The following is an 18246-nucleotide window of genomic DNA, read 5'->3' as shown; positions in this document are numbered from 1 at the left end:
GGGAATGTGTGGAATAATCACGGCCATTCCACTGCAAGTGCATTTCTCTTTTATTTTAGTCCTATTACAGAATGGTTTGATGGCAACCTGCTGTTAGAGTACATCTAACTATGTTAAAGCTCCCCAGGCCCTGAGCATGAAAGAACCTCTTCAGAATACAGGCCAGGACAGGTCTATCTTGTTAGCATGAAAATGAAAAGAATAAGTGCTGCTCTGGCGTAAGGCGGAGGAGGAAGGGTCTCCTAACCCAAGGCTTAGGAGACATCTTCCCTTGTTCTCTCCTTCATGCTTCAGGTGGCGCTGGTGGCTTGATGGCAAGGAATCTTTTCTGTATTCTGTCCAGTGCCTGGTGTTTGAGCAGTCATGACTAGTGATATCACTTGCAACCCTGTATCTAAAGGTCATCTCTATGGCTCTTATGCTCCGGTTGCTTTTTGGTACACAGGAATCAGTAGTCAGGATAACCTACAGGTTCATTCCTGAACTTCAGTGATATTTCATTAACGAAATGGAAATACAGATCATTTAAATATGCAGGCGAACATCTCCTTCCACCTGCAATTATGCAAATGGGATGAGCCCTGGCGTGGCCCCCATAATCGCCTCCTGGAGAATACTGAGTTCATATCCCTTAAACAAAGTTACATTTATGGGTTTTCACGAGGCTGTGTATTTTGATTAATTATTGCACTCTAGAGAATAACAACACACAGGCAATCCTTCCTTGCAGTAACAATTAGAAAATCTGAAAGGCACTGAGCTCTCTGGGCCTCATGAATGCCCAGGAGAATATACAGTGGATGCTGTAAATAAAATTAATAATTGCAGTCCATTTGAATTAAAGATGGAGAGACACGTTTGCTATCTTTAGTGGCGGCGGTGGTGGTGGTGGTGGTGGTGGTGGTGGTGGTGGTGGTGGTGGCGGCGGTGGAGGTAGTGGAGGTGGTAGAGGTGATAATCAATAGCTATCACGTGTTCAAAAAGGCCAGTTCCTGGGAAAATTGCACATTATAATCAGGTTCTCAAGGAAGGATAACGCCTTGTTATCATTTGGGCCCATGGTACAACGTTAGGTCTCAATGTATGTCCGGGAGTCAATATAAAGGTTGGAATTATTAGTATCTTCCCAATGTGGTTTATACACTTTTATAATTATTGTTAGTATACAATACTAACAACCAAAAAAGTGCACCACGGAGATAGTAGATTGTTTTAAAGAGAGTTTGGCCAAGTCATTTTCATATACGTATGGATGCATGTGTAGGTATGTATGCAACCACAAGATTCCTCACTGATGTGGGGAAATGATATATAATCTGTCTCCTTATAAAACAGTCTAGAAAAGCATACTCAGTCAATCCCTCAACACGGGGGTGATGTTTAAAATATTTAACAGCCAGCCAGCATGAGGCTGTCAGAGTGGACCCTGTCCTTACCAATGCATTTGTCACAAACATAAGTCCTGCATCAGCCCTCTCCAAGCTCTCCTGCAGATGGGAGCATCCATTTATTTAATAACAAGCTCTTACTAAGTGCATTGTGTGGATATACTAAGTGTTAGTAATTCATAGATTAAAAAGATATGGCCCCTGCTGGCAAGGAGCTCAGAATCTAGTAAAGAAAATAAAACACATACAAAACCAAAATGTACAACAGAAAGCATAAATGCCCTAAGAGAGGGGTATGCACAAAGAGTTATGGGAGTTGAGAAGAGGGAAAATTATTTGTAGCTGGAGGAAACAGGGAACTCTTCCTGGAAGACACTGTATTTTAAATGAGGCTTGAAGATTAGACGGGATTTACATATTGTTGTGGACTGAATGTCTGTCGCCCCCGAATTCAGCCGTTGAAGCCCTAACCCCCCAACACGATGGTATCTGGAGGTAGAGACTTCGGCAGTAATTAGGTTTAGAAGAGGTCATGAGGATGGGGCTGCTGTAACGGGACTCGTGCCCCTACAAAAAGAGGAAGAGAGCAGAGTTCCCTCTCTCCACCATGTGAGGACAGCAAGAGGACACACCTCTGCAAGGCAGAAAGAGGGCCCTCACCAGGAAACGAAATCTGCCAGCACCTTGATCTTGAACTCCCCGCCCTCCAGCACTGCGAGAAGTAAAGGTTGACTGTTTAAGTCACCCAGTCGGTGGCGTTTTGTTACAGCAGCCTGAGCTGACTAAGACAGACCTGGAAGGTCAGGGAAATGAGCATCCCAGGGGAGGGGCAGGTAGGTGGCGCCACAGACGAGAGAGGACGGGGCAGCCTGGGAGAGCAGTTCCGCTTGTCTGCGGCTCGGCGCTCATGAAGCCTGGTCATAAGAGATACAGCTGGGAAGGTAGATTGGGGTCAGATCCTAACAAGCCAGGAATGGCGGAGTAAGGCGTGTGGACTTGATCCTTTAGGACTCAGAGCACAGTCAAAACTTACTTCAGCAGGAGAGTAACATGATCAGGGCTTCATCATCAATCAACTCAACAATATTTTAACCTTACCAGGCAATGGTGGCAGCAAGCTGGCCCCAGAAAGCCAAGCTCAGCTGCATAAGGTCAGGCAGTGTGTCCCACGTGCCTCTTGTTCCTGTGCCTGGAGACATAACTGCTTATTCAGGCTGTCAGTCACCAAATCGCTAGAAGCACCCTCTGTGTGGGGATGACAATGAACACTTTTCGTACTTAGTACTTAGCAGCAGGATCTCGCCCTGCCCCACAGCTGCCATCCGGGACCAGGACAAAGAAAAGGCTTAAGAGGATCTGAGAGAGGAGTCGTAAGCGCCCCCTTTCTTACTGTATATTTCTGTGAGCTTGGCTGACGATGCTGGTCAATGTTGATTTTTCTGCATGAAGTAGAAAAGCAGAACTCTGTTGATTTTATGTTTTACGGCTGATCGATGGGGGTCAGAATGAGGGCTCTGAGACATGCTGAGGGGGAGAAACTGTGATGCTTTTGAGGGCCTCATTTGTGTTGTGTGTTCTTCTGGGAAAGAGGAAGGTCAAGGTGAATCCGTCTTTCAGACTCAGATGGCTCCAGCGATGTCACCCCTGGGCTGAACAGGCAATGATGGGGGCGTTTCCAGCCAGGCTGAGCAAGAAGAGGTGACATTTAAGGGCTTTGAAGAAATGCTGCACTTTTGGCAAAGGGACCCCAAACTGCACCTGCGTTTCTGCAGGCTCTTCACTTGCTTTTTATATCCTCGCAGGCTGTCTCTAGAATTGCTGAAAGGTGGAAAATCTGCGCACTCCTGAGGCATTAAGAAAGACAGCAAGGGCAGGGAAGAAAGCGGTGAGAGCTCGGGAGACCTGGTTCTCCCCTAACCACGTATGTGAAATTCTAGCCTGAAGCGTGCTGCCTTCAGCCTACCCTCGTAAACGCTGTTTCTGTTATACCACCACTAACAGTAATTGCTACCAATTGTTAAAGACCTTCTGTACGAAATGCTTTCCTTATGTGGGATCACATTTAATCCTCACAATAACCTCTAAGGAAGTAATTACTGTCCTCATTTTACAGAAGAAATCCAAGCTCTGACAGGTTAGGGAGCTGGGTCACACAGAGATATGCAGTACAACAGACTGGAGCCCAAATCATATGCTCCTAGTAATTGCTCGTGCTGTCCTCTCCTCTGCCTTACTCTTCTCCCAGGTGTCATGGGAATAACCAGCATAAGATTCAAATCCAGCCAAATCCTGATGTACGTAGACAGGCCTTGCAAACCAGGAAGAGCTGGGCACATGCAAACACCCCGCTATCCAGTCTACTCTGCCTCTCCTTTGTTAGGGACGTGTAGGATTTAGATGTGAATGTGCTTTCCAAAGCCAAAAATGGGGTACAAACCGAAATGTCATTGCTGTGAACATTTCCAAGAGTCAATGAGCCCACGACTGTATTACACGCAGGAGTTGGGGAAATAGAGAAGCAGAAGGGGCCACCATGGGATCTGCAGGAAACATCTGACTAGGTAAGAAGGTTAAACAGCCTCCTGAGCAAAAGTGAGAGGAAAGACACACATCTGCTCCATTTGAACAGAGCAGAAAGGACCTTGGCCCTAATCTAGCTTCGCCGTTTTCTCTTCCACTGACTGAAGGGCCTCTTTTCATCATTCTGCCAGCCCCTCCCCCCACGGTTTGCACGTAAAAGCAGCACGGTGCGGACACCATTAAAAGCATTGTGACTAGAGGCTGCAACAAGGCACTGATCGTCCTATTAAGCAACAGATTTCATAAATAAATGCAAGTCACTCCTGCAGCCTGACATCATCTGAAAAACACTGCTGAAAATAATGGATCTGCTAGTGTTCTGCTTAAAGTTTCAGACTCCGGAGCCCCAGTAAGTCACAAAGAAAGAGAGGTCTGCAGATGGCTTGCCGCAGCCACGCTGTGGTTAATGAGCCCCTGCCCCGCACGTCGGCCCCCAGCCTGCCCCCCAACAAGCCTCTGAGTGCCCCCGTTGCTGTGAAACTGCCATGGCTACAAAGCCACCGGTGCAGCCACCCAGAGCAACGGCCTCCCGAGAAATGACAGATTTAGAGGGAGAAATACTGTGCACTTGCTTGAGGCGAGTTATTTTAATATAATGCCGAGATGACAGCTCTCCACATTTAATCATCAGAGTCCTGATTTTTCTGCTACGACATTAGAATGTCTCACAATTTGGGAAAACATTTCTTTTCCACTCATGCCTGACAGTTGCATGTTTGCAGAAAATGTCTGTAAACGTCACCGATTATTTTTAATAAAATGTAAATGATTGTCTACATCACCCCAGTTTTTCCCACTAGCCCCCCGCCCACGGCCAACGCTAGTTGTTGACCGTGCCTCCGGGCAAGTCCTCTGCGGCTTTGTCCTTTTCCTCGTGCTACTAACTTGCCACTCAGAAGGTTTGCCTCTCTCTGTGTCACCTGCATTATGACTATTTCTTTTTTTAATGGTGTCTGTGATCTGCAGCTGTCAGAGAGACTGTGCATCTGATTACCTGTGCCTACGTGGGCTGAAGCAGCCTGCCCGATTGTAAGCTCAGCCACATCTTAAGGTCTGGCGGTCATTAAAATGGACATTTGCATAAGTCTCCAGTTTGCTATTATAATTCATACAAGGTCCCCTAAGGTAGGTCTGTACTATTCTCACACTCATTTCTTTTTAACAGATGAGAAGCTGAAACAGAGACATGTTATATCTTAATGAAAGATACACCGTGCAATGGGACTTCCGCCAGGACCCACACCCAGTGTACAAGCAACTCTGGGCATTTCTTCTTTCAGAAAACTTTCAATGAGTGTCTACCATCTGGAGGCCCTGAAGATGCAAAAATAAATAAGATATGGGTCTTGCCCTGGAGGAGGTAACAAGGTAACAGAGCAGATAGATAGGTGAATTATTTGAAAGGCAGCACAGTCCAGGTAAGCTCAGAGAGCCATGAAACATTTCTGCGGTTGGGTCTGCCTGTGGGGTTGGGGCCGCTCACAGAGATGACAGCTGAGCTGGGCCCTGAGGGCTGGTCAGGGAGGGAGGGGAGGAAGGAGGATACTGCTGACAGATACAAGCAAAGACAGAAGACATGAAAAAGCATGGAGTGTTCCCAGAGCAGGGCATCTTTGGGGAGGAAAGAATAGAGGCCTCTGAAAAATGGGAGCATCTGGAATTTCAGCTGGAGAGGAAGAGGATGGATGGCTTTGGTGGTTTTCTAACTACTGAGAGTCGAATGCCTGCCCCACAACACGTTGGAATAAGTTCTTATATGTCAGCAATCCTTTTCTCCCTGCCCCCAAGAAAGGCGAATGCAAAATACATAACCTCTTGGGGCAACACCAATCCACTACTCTCAGTGATAATAAACCAAGGTGCCTTCCAAAGGACAAGCAGCCCCCCCGAGATGAAGGAACCCATTTCTGGCACCTGAGCAAACAGGAGAGAACTTGGCTTTCCTGAAAGGAGTCTACAGAAACTCCACCTACTCCTGGATTCTTGTGAAAGAATTCCTCACCTGCCATTAGCACTCTGCCCACCTTCATCTGAGACATCTCTATTGGGTTTGCCGAGCTGCACTTTATTAGCTGGAGTGCGGGTCTCTCCGAGAGAAGGAGGCCATCGTTAGTGCTGCCTCCGCATCACCTGACAGAAGTGGTGCTCTGTGTTCCCCTGGAAGAGTGAGGAACCACAGCCACGGAGCCAGCGTCTGGGGTCCTGACAGCCTCTACCAGCCTCCGACCTCATTTTGACTTATTTCTTTGCACTAAGAAGCTGGGACTTATTCCCAAGTCCCAGCTTCTTAGTGCAAAGCTGGGACTTGGGAAGCAGTGCTCTTGATAATAACGTGTGGCATTTTGCAGATCTAGGTTAGCTTCCTGAGTGTATTCTGGGTAAATAATTAGTGTTTCCTTCCAGCGATTTGGGCTCCAAAACCCCACGTGCCAGAGACAACAGGCGGGGGATGCTGGAGTCCTACTGAGGATGACCCCGGAGATGAGCCATTTTGAGACAGGTTAGTTAACATGTTGCTAGGTAGACAGGGAGGTCCCTGGTGGAATAAACAAAAAAAGCAGCCATATCCTGAAACTCCAGGTTCTGGAATGTCTCCTTCAATCCAGGACAGAGATATGAGAATATGCATTTAGATTAATAAATTATCTCAAGTCCCTTTTGGCCAAACAAAGGAGCAGATCTAGTAGATGGGAATGGGTTATTTCTTAATCCCTTCAGGATGGGCAAACAGGACAAACCTAATAAATGAATTCCATTAGAAGGCTCCAGCCCCCGGCCCTAAGGAGGCAAAGGAAAAGTATAAAAGGAAAAGCCTTTTGCCTCAGCTAGTGGGCTTCCCAGTTTCGAGCACCCACTCCGCTCGGGAGCTTCAACCTCGTCTCCTGCTTTTAATAAACTATCTTCCTTTACAACTCTTTGCCTCTCCCTCATCCATGTGTCCATTCTTCGGCTTCACGAGACACAATCCCGGCCCACATCCAGAAACTGCCAGCGGCTCCTACATCATTATATCAAGTCCACCCTTGGTCGCCAGCCATGTTTGACTCTGGGTGCCTCGCCCAGCACCACCAGCAGGAGAAATGGGATAATTTGTGTTCACAACCCTCTCAGAATGTCTGGGCAGGTCACTGCTTTGGAAATGCAAAGTGATTGCTCCCAGAGAAGCATGCCTGCTTCTTAGCAATGTGGGGGACCCTGCTCTGCAGCCCCAGCACCTCCCATCTCTGCACCCCCCATCCTTCTCCTTCAATGTGCTAAACTGAGGTACCGATGAAGCTGAAAGAGCCCAAACTCTTTAAATGCTCTACATTTCACAGGAAAATAAAACCTCTTGAGTGACTTACTCCACTGCAGCTCAGTGTAACCACCACCACGGGTTCCAAATGAAAAATTTTGAGGGCTGTTGAACACACGGCGAGTTTTCAGAGTAGATCCTTGGAAAGTTACTTAGCACAGTGGTCTCCATAATTGTGACACATTAGAGAAGTGTGTGGTGTTCAGCAGCCCTCGGCCTCGTGCGTGCCCGGGCAGGGGGGTGAGGAGGTGGGGAACAGCCAGGGGTGAGGATGTTGCAAGGCAGTCAGTCCATTAACACCCGCAGGGCAACGGCTGTCTGACAACCAGTGCAGCCAGGTTTTGCTTATTTGGTTTAATGGATTTGTTTCTGGAATCAGAGGGTCATGAATAGAAAGGCGATAAAACCAGGGCCGTGGAGACGCCTTTGAACTCGCGTGTTGTGTCTGTCAAGTGGGCCGTCTTCCTCTCTGACAGCCACACGTCCCTCCATCCATGTGGAGTGCTGGACTGCAGGCTGTGTGTGTCCCCCAGGGCCCTTCCTAGCCAGGAAGCTGCTAGAGCATTTCGCCTCTACCACCTCCACCTTCCCCACCCCCCATGTCCACACCCTGCCCCCCTTTCATATTCCAATTCATTAGCAAAGTTCTAGGCATAAAAGAGATTTAAGGCATTTTAACACACATTTTTCCTTTAGTTCTGCATTCAGCCATGTATGTGTGAATACCCCGTGCTCCCTAATTTACTCGGGGAAGAGCATGGCATGAAATAAGAACACTGAAAAGTTATCATATATCCCATGCTAACTAACTGTGTGCCAGGCAGACCCTAGGTGCATAATTGGTAACTGCTTTCATTCTTCATAACAGCCCTCTGAGGGACCTATGATTATTATCCCCATTTTGCAGATAAGCAAACTGAGGCCAGAATAGGCACTTATGAAGCAGACATTATTGACTGCAGGACTGCATGTATCACGAAAGCAATACAATAACACTAGTGGTAGTGGCCAGAGGAGAAGGCCTGGAATTCATCTCTTGGAGAGAAGGGAAGAACTCATTTCAGTTCAGACAGACCTGGGTTAAAATCCCAACTCCATTACTTACTAGCTGTGAAATTTTATACCATTTTCTTAATGAATCTGGGCTTCACGATCATTGCACCTAAGATTGATTTTTGTGAGAATTATGGAAAAAAAAGTATGAGGGGCTTAGCACAAAGTAGGTCCTCCACATATGCATCTGTCCCTTCCTTTTTCTGGACCTACCTCAATTCCACGTCTCATGAACCCCAATATTGTCTGTTGAATTGCTTGCGGTAACCCAGTGTCACTTTATGGTTATTTCATACCTCATTATTAAGATAATTGAAAGTGGTAGGGCAATGTGCCTACCCTCGTCTCTACTCAGAAAGGGTACAAAATAAGGACATGAGTCACCAAAAATGCCTAGAATAATAATCTGTGCATAAAAAACATATTTACAGAGGAAAGCCTTAATGATCCAGATCCTAACCATGGAATTCGTTTCTAGAATGTCTTCGCTCTTGACTAAAAGAATTATGAAACAAGAACAACAAAACAGAAGGAGCTACTTTGAAAAGTAATGAGCTCCCTGTCACTGGATATATTCAAGTAAAGGCTAGAAAACCAACTGTGAGAGATGTTGTAAAGGAGATTAACGCACAAGCCAAGGGTTTGATGGGATCACTGATTTTCAAACTTTTTAGCAGCAGAAATGAAGTAAAACTTATAGCCACAGAGAGTGAAGAGAGGTGGGAAGCCCTAATCCCTCCATGAAGCCCCGAGGATCCCTCTGTAGCCTTAAGAGTTAGGAATTAAGCCAATGAGAAAAGCCAGCACTAGCATCGTATCTTGCAATTGCCAAGTCTTCCTGTGCACGCACGTTATCTTGCAGTCTGTGACAGAGTGAGCTCACACTAATATTCTGTGCTCTACTATACACTGTACACTTGGTAGTCTACACAAGGTGAGCCTGAAATGATTACATTGTAACCAGAGTGATCTCATGGGGCCGTGAAGAAAGATGCTGGGAGTCTGGGGAAAAGGGCTGAGGATGACACGCAAGAAATATTAGCATCCTCTCCAAAATATACAAGGAACACATACAACTCAACAACAAAAAAACAAACAACCCAATTGAAAAATGGGCAGAGGACCTGAAGAGACATTTCTCCAAAGAGGACATACAAATGGCAAATAGACATATGAAAAAATGCTCAACATCACTAATCATCAGAGAAATGCAAATCAAAACCACAATGAGATATCACCTCACCCCAGTCAGAATGGCTATCATCAACAAGACAAATAGTAACAAATGTTGGAGAGGCTGTGGAGAAAAAGGAACCCTCATACACTGTTGGTGGGAATGCAGACCGGTGCAGCCGCTATGGAAGGCAGTGTGAAGGTTCCTCAAAAAATTACGAATAGAATTATCATATGACCCAGCAATCCCTCTCCTGGGTATCTACCCAAAAAATCTGAAAACATTTATACATAAAGACACATGCTCCAATGTTCATTGCAGCTTTGTTTACGGTGGCCAAGACATGGAAACAATCAAAATGTCCTTCGATAGATGAATGGATAGAGAAGTTGTGGTATATATACACAATGGAATACTATTCGGCGGTAAGAAAAGATGATATAGGAACATTTGTGACAACATGGATGGATCTTGAGAGTGTAATGCTAAGCGAAATAAGTCAGACAGAAAAAGCAGAGAACCATGTGATTTCACTGATATGTAGTATATAAACCAAAAACAACAAAAGAACAAGACAAACAAATGAAAAACAAAAAGTCATAGACACAGACAATAGTTTAGTGGTTGCCAGAGGGAAGTGGGGAGGTGGGTGGGAGATGAGGGTAAAAGGGATCAAATATATGGTGATGGAAGGAGAACTGACTCTGGGTGGTGAACACACAATGGAATTTATAGATGATGTAATACAGAATTGTACACCTGAAATCTATGTAATTTTACAAACAATTGTCACCCCAATAAAGAAAAAAAAAAAAAAGGACGCCAACCACACAAAGTTCTTGGGGAAGTTTATTCCAGCAGTGTTCCCAGCTGGAGTGTGGAGCAGGAAGGTCCAGCTACCAGTGCCCAGGGAGGACCCCCACCGCTCGGAGGACAGCAAAGATTACAATGATGTCAACCGCCAGAGGTAGGAGCCCACTGCATCTTCTGTGGGTTCCAAGGCACCAAGGACTCAACATACAAGGCACTGGTTGGAATGCTTTACTCACAGAAAGAAGAGATGCAGCAAGACCAGCATCTGTAGTGAGTGCCAATCTCCCTCGGCCAGCAGGTCCCTGCTGGTGGCTGACACAGAGCAATGAGCCGCACACACCCCTCTCGGGCTGCAGATAAAGACTCCATTCCCTTCCCACCAGGAGAGGAGGCAAATATACAGGTGGGATGGCCAGGTGCCAGGCGACATGCATGCTTAAGCAAGGTAAGGAAGTTAATTGCAGACCCACAACAGGGGGAAGCTTTTTCCTAATAAGAAAAAAGAACCTGCAGCCAAGTGACAGCTCAGGACCCAAATTCCTTATAGGAGAATGTTTCAGGCCCAGGGCACTGATTGAGCAATCCTGGACAGGTTGCATAGTAGCAGATGAGAGTAAGGTGAGAGTAAGTATAGACAGAGAATTCTAAAGATTCCTGGATCCAAGTGGGCAGGGGGATTGAAGTTATTAAAACAAAGGGTAACATCTAGATGTCTGGCCTTAGTAATTAAGATAGTGGTTCAATTATTGAGATGGGACAATTAGCAGGTTCAGTGGAGAGGGAACCAAGACTTCTACTTTGCAAATATAATAGATCAGGTATCTATTAGATACTCAAAAGCATAAATGATAGAAGCTATGAGAAGAGTAAGGAAAGAAGGTGGGCAAGAAATGAAAACTTATTTTGACCTGATTTCTTTTTCCCTCCCTCCCCACCCTTTTTCCTTCCTTCCTTCCTTCTTTCCTTCCTTCTTTCCTTCCTTCCTTCCTTCCTTCCTTCTTCCTTCTTTCCTTTCTATTTACCATATTTAGAGAAAGGATCTTTGGGTGGGGCATCAAACTAAGAATCCACTCGCAAAGTGACTCTAAAACATACCTGTCACTGCAGCCAAAACGATTCCTATAAACTCAGGCACTGACAGGTGATGGGCTGGATGCTAAGCTGAAGACTTGAGGTTGCTGAGTCTTCCTACAGCTATTCCACTCCAGCAGTTCAGTTTCAGGGGTAAAATGTCAATTCCAGGGCTACTACACTTCAGGCAGCCACCTATTGTGGCAGTCACTCATTCAATGAAGGCATGAGGCCAAGTTAGCAGCAGGCCGATGTATCAGCCGCAGCTCTGCTTTTCACAGAAAAGCGTAGCCAGCACAGCTCAGAAGACTCATCAGCCATCCCTCTTCCCACTGCTACCCATGTGCAATCAAGCAGGATGCCAGGGGAGTCTCTGCCTGACCCCTGCGACTATGATGTAGAGATGCACACATGTCCCATTAATGGGTCACCCTGAAGTCATCTCTTGGGACATGGAAACAGGCCTGTGAACTGGCCAACGGCCATGTCTTCTTCAGAAAAAATCTGTTATATTAGGTATTTGGACAGCGATATATACTTGGAGTGCTGCAGTATCTCCCACCTCCCCCTTCTCTTCATGTTCATTTTCATGATGTGAATCCTTAGGAAGGAAGAGTCCATAACAGAAGCCACTAATGAATCAAGATTGGTGCTTCTAAGGTGCAACACCTCCAAGACACTCCGAATTAAATACATGGGAGAAAAATACTGTACTTACTCCACTCCAGGAGAATGATTTGACCTGCCTGTTGAAATATATAAACCCCGCTCACATGAAAAGTCACAGACCATGGTTATCATGGTCAATTTGAAGTTATTTATAAAAACCAAATCTATCCAACTGATGACCAGACTGCTCTTTTCAACAGCAATATTTCAGGTTCCTTTCTCACCCTTTTCCAAGATGTGAATTTCTTAAACTCCTGTGAGCCCAGGTTACCCATGACAGAGGGTTATTAATTCTGATCCCTTTACAATTTGGAACTTCGACGAAATCTTCCCATTTGTCACCTCTTTAACCCAGCACAGATTTGATGCCTCTCAGATTAATTTTGGTGATGAATCCGATTTCAAAGAACATTCATCCAAAGTTGAACCCATGCACCTGCTAATGTATTTCAGTACTTTTACTAATAGCTTTAGAGAGCATTTTAATTTATACTTCACCGTATGTTAAGATATCCTCTTTCATCACGCCTGCCTCTCCACGAGAACATTTTTCATATTTCAGGTTAGAACACCAAACACTAGAACTAAATGGATGAGATCATTTTAAATATTATGCCCACGCAGATAGATACCCACGCAGGTCAGGTATTTTAATATTTTCTCATCTCTAATTTATTTCTGTACTTGTTGAATGTGGCTTCTCATGTGTCCTTTTAAGTATCTTCTTAATTTTAATGACATTTTAGAAAATTACCTGAGTATGTTCTGTGCGTAGAAGTTCTTATGTAATAGAAAAAGGCCATGGGGATAATGAAGTATAAACTCTTCTGGCCTGGCGTTTTTAGCACAATAAGGACATGTAATGCTGCCATCAGTATGTTCACTGATCTTGGGAACATCACTTAACCTTTATGTAAGATGGGTCGTTTCATGCTCATCTCATCACTTTCTACTCAACTCTCCCAAGACAAACCTCAGAGGCATCAGCTATCTGTGCCCTCCCACAATGAACCCATTTCAACTGTCTCAACTTCTCCTGCCCCCGCTGCTTTTCAGTTCCACCCCCATCGCTTCATTCCTAGCTCCTCTTCCTGGGCTCAGTCCCCTGTCATCCTTCACCCTGATGGCTGTTACAACTTCCTACTTAGCCTTCCTGCCACAATGCCTTTCTCCTAAAACCCACAGGTTCCTCTAAGATTCAGATCTGATCGTATCATTCACCTGCCAACAAACAAACAAATCCACCCTTAGCAGCCTCCTTCCTTACAGGGGAGTCAGTTCAATTCAATAACCATATCTTGAATCGCTCAAATGGAAGGAACTCCTCAGCTAGACAACAAAAGACCTTTAAAAGCTACTGGCTCGACCAAATTGAGAATCAAGTGCAAAAGCACAGAACAGACACCCTTTGACCAACTATATATTTTTCTTAATTTATAAGTATTCAGGGATTTTTTTTAATGGACAAAAGAAAGGGAAAGAAAATAGTGTGCTAATAATGATGACTGTATAATAGTGGAAGGAAAAAAAATCAGAGGAGAGAATGTCTCCCCTTTGGGCTTGGGGGATGGCTGTGAACCCTAATGAGGGAAGAGTTTAGGATTAAGCTGAAGAGTGTTCAGGGGAGTCTGCAAGATTCTGATCTTGAGAAATGCAGCCTCGTGGACAGCTCTCTCTCTCTCTCTCTCTCTCTCTCTCACACACACACACACACACACTCACATGAAATGAAATAGAAGTGAGAGCCTGATCTGACCCTACTGCCCCATTCCCAGTCATAGATCATAGGAAAGATTCCATACCCTGAGAGTTGAGGGTGGCCACCAGCCAAGGTTCCTGGCTAGGTAAGAGTGTTCTGGGAGAGGACAAAGTCAGCAGTGGCAACTCATGCAACCTAGATGAAGACTAGGTTCATCTAGTCTGGGAACAGTTGAAGAATGGGAGCAACTGATCTTGAGTCCAGGTGAGAAATATGTCTGGTGGGGAGGAGGATCCCCCAAAATACCTAGGAGAGACTTTGGGTGATATCTGCAAAGGATTAGATAGCAGTGAAAAGTCATCAGAATCAAGACATCAAATGCTAAATGACCCCATTGTACTGACCAGCAAGTAAGGCCTGGGATATTCCCATGGCAGCCTCATCTCCTTCCCCACGTCCTCCTCAGCCTCTTATGGATGGCCCATGCCTTGGGCTCATGTGTCTCGCTCTATTTCCTAAAATAACTTTCTCTTTTTTCCCTGGGCAGCAATATCTCACGCATGCTACCAGTTTTACCAAATTTGTCAGCTCCTCTAGTGACCCCTCCATCTACCCTACTTTATCACTCCTCCCAAAATCAATCATTCTTCAGGCAGAAACAACCACTCTCTACTTTACCCCCTAGCACTTAGTACATACACTACACTTTCCAATTATAGCTTCAGTTGCTGCTTATTTGGCTATTCTCCCACTAGGTTGAAAGCCAGAGGCCAGGCTTATTCAGTTTTCAAACTCTTTTTGTGAGGTCACCATTACCCTCATACTAAAACCAGACAAGGATGTCACAAGGAAAGAAAATTACAGGCAAATATCCCTGGAGAATATAGATGCAAAAATCTTCAACAAAATATTAGCAAACTGAATTCAACAGCAGATTAAAGGAATCATACACTGTTATTAAGTGAGATTTGTTCCAGGGATCCAAGGATGGTTCAACATTTTTAAATCAGTTGATGTGATATACCATATTAACAAAATGAAGATAAAAATCAGATGATCCTCTCAATAGATGTAGAAAAACATTTCACAAAATTCAACATCCATTTGTGATAAAAATTCTCAACAAAGTAAGTATAAAGGGAATATAATAAAGGTCATATATGACAAGTCCACAGTTAATATCAAACTCCACAGTGAAAAGCTAAGAAAGCCTTTCCTCTATGATCAAGAACAAGACAAGCATGCCTACTCTCATCACTCTCATTTAACATACTATTTAAGTCCTAGCTAGAGCAATTAGGCAAGAAAAAGAAATAAACGGCATCCAAATTGGAAAGAAAGAAGCACCTGTCTCTATTTTCAGATGACATATTATAAACAGAAAACTCTAAAAGACTCCAACAACAAAAAATTAGAACTAATAAATGAATTTAGTACGTCTGCAGGATACAAAATTAATATACAAAAATATTTTGGAACCAGAGGGTAAGGGGGGTGGGGGTGGGAGACAAGGGTAAGGGGGATCAAATATATGGTGATGGAAGGAGAACTGACTCTGGGTGGTGAACACACAATGGGATTTATAGATGATGTAATACAGAATTGTACACCTCAAATCTATGTAATTTTACTAACAATTGTCACCCCAATAAATTAAAAAAAATAAATTTAAAAAATTTTTTAAAAAATAGAAAACTCTTTTGGAATTCTATACACTAACAATGAGCTATCGGAAAGAGAAATCAAAAAAACAATCCCATTTACCATTGTATCAAAAAGAATAAAATACCTAGAAATAAATTTAACCAAGGAAGTGAAAGACCTGTATATTGAAAATTACAAGATATTAATGAAAGAAATTAAGACACAAATAAATAGAAAGATATTCTGTGCTCAAGAATTGGAACAATCAATATTTTTTAAATGTCTATACTACCCAAAGCAATTTACAGATTCAATGTAACCCCTATCAGAATTCCAATGGCATTTTTTGATTTCTGGTCAAGATGGTGGAGTAGGTAAATGTTATGCTTGCCTCCTCTGACCACACCAAAATTAAAACTAAACTATAGAACATCCATCATTGAGAATTGCCTGAAGTCTAGCTGAACTGAAGCGCTACAAGAGACATACAGAAGAGCCACCTCGAGACTGGTAAGAGGAGCAGAGAAGCAGAACAGTCTCGTCTGACACCCACGTGTGACCATTAAAAATTGGGAGGAATACCTCGACTGTGGAGGTCCGCTCTGAGGAGTGAGGGGTCCCAACCACACAATAAGCTCCTGCAGATTATGGCTGAGGGAGACAGAGAGCAGCCAGAGTCCCAGGTGCTCCCCTTAAAGGACCCACACAGGGACTTATTCACTGATGGACTCACTTGCCCTGAGCTCCAGTGCTGAGGCAGCAGCTTAAAAGGCACCAGGGACATACGATGAGGCACTGAATTGTCTGGCTTCAGAGCAAGGGCTGGAGAGACAGCTTTCTCCCAGACAGAGGAACTGGTGGAAGCCACTGTTTCTTTGTTGAGTCCTCACGACTCCTGGCCTGCAGACCCAGGTGGGTGATGTATCTGAGTCTCCATCAACCTAGCTAATACTATTTTCCCTGCCCTCATGATTCCCTGACACTACTTTTGAACACACCTAAGCCACTTCCAGTGATTTTACTGTATAAATGGCTAGCCTTGGCTCAGGCTGCAGACTTTCCTAAAATCTACCAAAGGTTCACAGAACCTAAATAAGCAGTATCTGGCTTCAGTTTGCCCCCTACCCCTTGCTGAGCAGCCCCTAAGCCTGGCACTAGCCACAGCTGGTGTTGTATCACAGTCTGGTCTCTTGAGGCACCTTCAAGTCCAGCATAGGTGGCAGCCAACTGCAGATTGCTTTGTGGCTCATGCCAGGTGGCCCTGAGCATGGCACAGGTTGTAGATGAACTTGGCCTGCAGTAGGACCCCTTCCAGGAGGCCCCGGGGCTTGCATGCCTGGTGGCCAGCTTTGGACTGAGCTGGAGCATCACCTGGCCACTTCAAAGGACAACACACCCAGAGGGCAGAAGGGAAAGGCACCACAACCCTGCTAAAGCGAACCTTGCTCTGTAGGTTCAATCCCTGCACACAGCTCCTCCACTGTACTCATGGCCAGTCCTCACAATCAATCAGCCCAAGGGTCAATCCCAGCCATTGATGTGAAAACAGCAACCACGGCTCAACTGCAACAGGAAGAAACACACAACACACTCAAGGGACACACCTGGAGCACCTGGCTCAGGTGACCAGGGAGACTGCTCCACTGGGCCCCACAGGACACTTATTACATAAGGCCACTCCACTAAGACTGGGAGACATAGCAGCCCTATCTAACACATAGAAACAAACACAGGAAGGCAGCCAAAATGGGGAGACTCAGAAACATGTCCCAAATAAAAGCACAGAACAAAGGTCCAGAAAAAAGAACTAAACAAAATAGACACAAGCAGTCTACAAGATGCAGAGCTCAAAACACTGATTATAAGGATGCTCAACGATCTCAGGGAGAACTTCAACAAAGAGCTAGGAAACATAAAAATGGAGATGGAAAATATAAAAAAAGAACCAGTCAGAAATATACAATACAATAACTACAATGAAGAATACATTAGTGGGAATCAATAGTAGATTAGATGAAGCAGAGGATTGAATCAGCAACTTAGAAGACAAGGTAGTAGAAAACTCCCAATCAGAACAGCAAAAAGAAAAAAGAATCCAAAAAAATGAGGAGAGTTTAAGGGGCCTCTGGGACAACATCAAGTGCACCAACATTCATATCATAGGGGTACCAGAAAAAGAACAGAGAGAACTGAAAACCCATTTGAAGAAATTATGACCGAAAACTTTCCTAATCTGGTGAAGAAAATACACATACAAGCCCAGGAAGTACAGAGTCCCAAATAAGATGAACTCAAAGAGGCCCACATCAAGATGCATCATAATTAAAATGCCAAAGTTTAAAGAGAGAATCTTAAAAGCAGCATGAGAAAAGCAGTTAGTTACCTACAAGGGATCTCCCATAAGACCGTTAGCCAATTTCTCAACAGAATTTTTGCAGGCCAGGAAGGATTGGCACAAAATATTCAAGTGATGAAAACAAGGACCTAAAACCAAGACTACTCTACCCAGCAAAACTATCACTTAGAATTGAGAGACAGATAAAGAGCTTCCCAGACAAGAAAAAGCTAAAGTTCATCACCACCAAAACAGTAATACAAGAAATATTAAAAGGACTTCTTTAAGAAGAAAAAAAAAATGATCAAAAAATATGAATAACAAAATGGTAATAACTAAATATCTGTCAACAATTACTTTAAATGTAAATGAATTAAATGCTCCAACCAAAAGATAACATGGCTGAATGGATAAGAAAACAAGACCCTTACATATGCTGCCTACAAGAGACTTGCTTCAGACCGAAAGACACACACAGACTGAAAGTAAAGGGATGGAAAAAGAGATTTTTATGAAAATGGAAGG

Source organism: Rhinolophus sinicus, linkage group LG04, assembly GCF_036562045.2.
Source record: "Rhinolophus sinicus isolate RSC01 linkage group LG04, ASM3656204v1, whole genome shotgun sequence".
NCBI classification, from domain to species: domain Eukaryota; kingdom Metazoa; phylum Chordata; class Mammalia; order Chiroptera; family Rhinolophidae; genus Rhinolophus; species Rhinolophus sinicus.
This window is presented reverse-complemented; position numbering follows the sequence as displayed.